Here is a 4020-nt window from a genome sequence, read left to right as displayed (position 1 = left end):
GGAATGTACCTGGCAAATATTAGAGGTGAGGCTGAACTCAAGTCTTCTGGAATTAGAGCCAGGGCACTTTCCACCATATGGAAGAAAAAGTCAGTAGATGAGGGTTGCAGTGATAGCATTCATTAAGCCAGCTATTTTTGTATCTCTCCAGGCCTCAGTTTCCCCCTCTGTAAAAGGGACTAGATGGTTTCTACCGACCCATAGTCTGATTCCATAAACATGCTGTTTTTCTTAGAGAACAATACCCTGGCTTTCTTTCTGCTGTGAGAGCTCTAACAACCTCTGCATAGTATTCATCCCACAGGAACGCTTCACTGGAACAGTTTGGTGGTTCTCAGACTGACGCCAACCTTCCTTTGGGAATCCACTTCTCCTTCTCTTCTATGGGCCTGAATCCACAAGAACTTTGGTCATAGATTCAGCTACTTAGTTCCAATGGAGGCCCTGGATCTTCCACCTGCCTAATTAGGATCTGGCCCATTCACAAGGGCCAAAACTTGATGAACTAAGGAAGTAGAGATTTGTCTTTTCTCCTCCACCTTCCATTCCTTGAGTCATTTCAGCAGCAACTCACACTCAGACAATATACATGCCCCCACAGGCAAGCATTGCTTCATACTGGTCAGCAGGCCAGCCAATGACCTCTGTTTGCATTTTTGAGGAAGTAGAGTATAGTGGATGGATCGTTGGTTTCAGCCAGCTAGACCTATATTCAAATCCTACCAGGTGAGCCCGGGAAAGTCAACTTTTTAAAGCCCCAGTTTCTTCATTTGTAAAATAGAGATAATCTGCCTTGCAGGATTATTGTGAGGATCAAATGCATAAAAAGTATACGATAGGGGCAGCTAGATGGTGCAGTGGATAGAGCACCGGCCCTGGATTCAGGAGTACCTGAGTTCAAATCCAGCCTCAGACACTTAACACTAGCTGTGTGACCCTGGGCAAGTCACTTAACCCCAATTGCCTTACTAAAAAAAAAAAAAAGTATATGGTAGAGACATGTTATTATTATTGTATAAGAGAATGCTTCTGAAAAGTAAAATTTAACCAAAAGTAACGAGTCTCTTGTGGTAGAGCTTCAGGACCCTGTACCACTTGAGTGGGGGAGAATTTCAGCAGGATTGGAACCTTGCCAGGGCTCCTCACATTTCCCCACGTAGGTGACTCACTGTAACTCATTAGCTTCAGACTGGTTCTAACTGATGCCAAACATGTAGAACACAAGCTATAAAATTATATTATTTGTATATAGGAAAAGACTGTATTTAGAGAGAATGGGCTGAACTTTTTTCATTTTCATTTGGATAGTGGGCATTATTTAGACAATACACCTATCTCCAAGTCCCACTGCTTTTCATCTCCTCTCTAGGGACTGGGCCTTCCAGAAAAAAAAACACATCACATCTTGACATGTCCATAGGGGTTTGTCCAAAAGGGAATATGTATGGTCAAATACAAATCCACTATGTATGAAAATAACCCCCTGGAATAGAATGAAGAGTGGAGCTTTTCCATTCCTACTTAAAGTCAGAAAAGAGACATAATCCATCTCTGAATTTACCCAAAAGATAAAAGGATACTTTCCCCCTCCAATTTTGTTCTTAGAATCACAGAACTGGAAGGGACCTAGAGCCATCAATCAATAAACATTTATTAAGTACCTTCTGAATTACAGGATCTGTGTACTAGGTAAGAGGGACACAGAGACAAATATGAAATGAGGAACTCACCACCATAATCTAGCCAGGAAAGACATCTTGTATATCATATATAAGTGGATACAAAATAGATACAAGGTAATCTTTCAGAGGAAGCCTCTAGGTGGTGAAGTGGATAAAGTGCCAGGCCCAGAGTCAGGAAGACTTCTCTTCATGAGTCCAAATCTGGCCTCAGATACTTATTCACAGTGTGACCCTGGACAAGTCATTTAATTGTTTACCTCAGTTTCCTCATCTGTAAAATGAGCTGGAGAAGGAAATGGCAAAAGACTACAGTATCTTTGCCAAAAAAAAACAAACAAAACCCAATTAGGGTCGTGCAGAATTGGACACACCTGAAAAACAACTAAACAACAAATCTTGGGGAGAAAAGGGAATACAAAAAAGTTTCCTGAAGTAGGTGACTGACAGTGTGAGATTTAAAATTGGATACACAGTCTCCTCCCCGAAAGGGTGGTCCTTCAAAAACTGGTGTACTTTTTACCACAACACTAAGGCACTGCTGGCGGCCCTCTGAATTGGTCCAGTCATTTTGGAAATCCATTTATAACTGTGAGCTCAAAGTCACTATACTGTCTGTGTTTTCCCTTTGACTCAGGGCTACCACTAATGGGCCTTATACTCCCAAAGAGACCAACAAAACAGGAAGAGGACACATAGATAAAAATATTTATAAGAACTCTTTCTTGTAGTCCCCCAAATCCCCACAAAGTAAAAGCATGCCCATCTCTTGGAAGCTTCGACTAAAAACAAGGGGACAGACAAAATAATCTTATAGCATGCCTTCAAGTACTAAACATTTTGAACTAGCAGTATCCTTTCCTTCCCTTAGTCCTTAACCCAGATCCCCTTTCCTTAGTAGCTTGTTGGGCCTCTTTGACTCAACTACTCCATCTGACCATATGCTTTCTACCTTATATCCATGCAAGAGTCTACATTTTAGGTTGTTGGAATTTGAGGTTGCATTTGCAAAATAAAACAAGAAAGCGACAACTGCAGCTCTGATTAATTTAGGGGTGATATTATGCAAACCAATAGAATCAGGAAACCTGAATTGTCTAGTTCAGACTCTACCACAATTCAGTCTCCTAGGCCTAAAGCTAAATACTCAATAACCACATTATCACACAGAGCCACTGGCACAGGAGTTGCATCTGTAGCATACCACAGTTTGCCTAAAAGGGAAAAGTTCAGTCACTCCATTTAACTGACTTAGTTTCTAAGTTGCATCAATATATCAAAGAGTTCTATTGGCCTCCTGGGAATAAAACTTCATATTCAAGCCATGGATGAGTCTATTTGAGGCCAAAATACCTGAATCACTTTGGGGGAAATTTTGGTCAGATCAATCCCTTTTTTTCCAGGGGAATGAGGGTTAAGTGACTTGCCCAGGGTCACACAAAGCTAGTAAGTGTCAAGTGTCTGAGGCCAGATTTGAACTCAGGTTCTCCTTGAATCCAGGGCCAGTGCTTTATCTAGTGTTCGGTCAGATCAATTCTTTGACTGAACTGCTCATTACATTGGGATTAAACAATAAGCCTGGTAGGCCCCAACTATTGACATAGATTCTTACAGACTGAAAAAAAAAAAAAGAACCATAAGCCTGTGTCTATTAGATGCCAAGACACCAGCTCAATTCAATCAATTTAGGAGGAAAAAAACGAATCCAACAGAATGTTTGGAGTAATGAAGGAAAAACAATGGTTGGCATTTTCCCCTTTCAGTCCTTAAGGGTGGTAGGTTGTAGAAACAGCATGATGGGGGTGGCTAGGTGGCGCAGTGGATAAAGCATCGGCCCTAGATTCAGGAGGACCTGAGTTCAAATCCGACCTCAGACACTTGACACTTACTAGCTGTGTGACCCTGGGCAAGTCACTTAACCCCCGTTGCCCTTAAAAAAAAAAAAAAAGAAAAGAAACAGCATGATGACCTCAAACCTGAGATGTGTCACAATGCTGACAAGTATCAGAGTATAAGCTTTTTAGGATCAATTTTATTTACTACATTTATTTCCATAGTGCCTAACATGGTGTCGGTGAAATTGTAGGAGTTTAATAAAAACTTGTTGATTAAGTTATTGATTGATGTGAGGATAAGCATATACGATCACACACATACACATACACATCAGCACAGGGAAACTCTCACAAATACGTACAGGATCTCAAAGTCACAACCATTGTCTTTCATATTCAACACTTATTACACTGGCTGCCTACCTTAGTCAGTCACATATGTAAGATGAGAGAGCCAGGGGTTAAGAGGATGAGGCCTTAGCTGTGTGACCCTGGGCAAGTCACTT

Source organism: Dromiciops gliroides, chromosome 5 (assembly GCF_019393635.1).
Source record: "Dromiciops gliroides isolate mDroGli1 chromosome 5, mDroGli1.pri, whole genome shotgun sequence".
Lineage (NCBI taxonomy): Eukaryota > Metazoa > Chordata > Mammalia > Microbiotheria > Microbiotheriidae > Dromiciops > Dromiciops gliroides.
The sequence above is the reverse complement of the archived record's forward strand: the minus strand, read 5'-3'. Positions refer to the sequence as shown.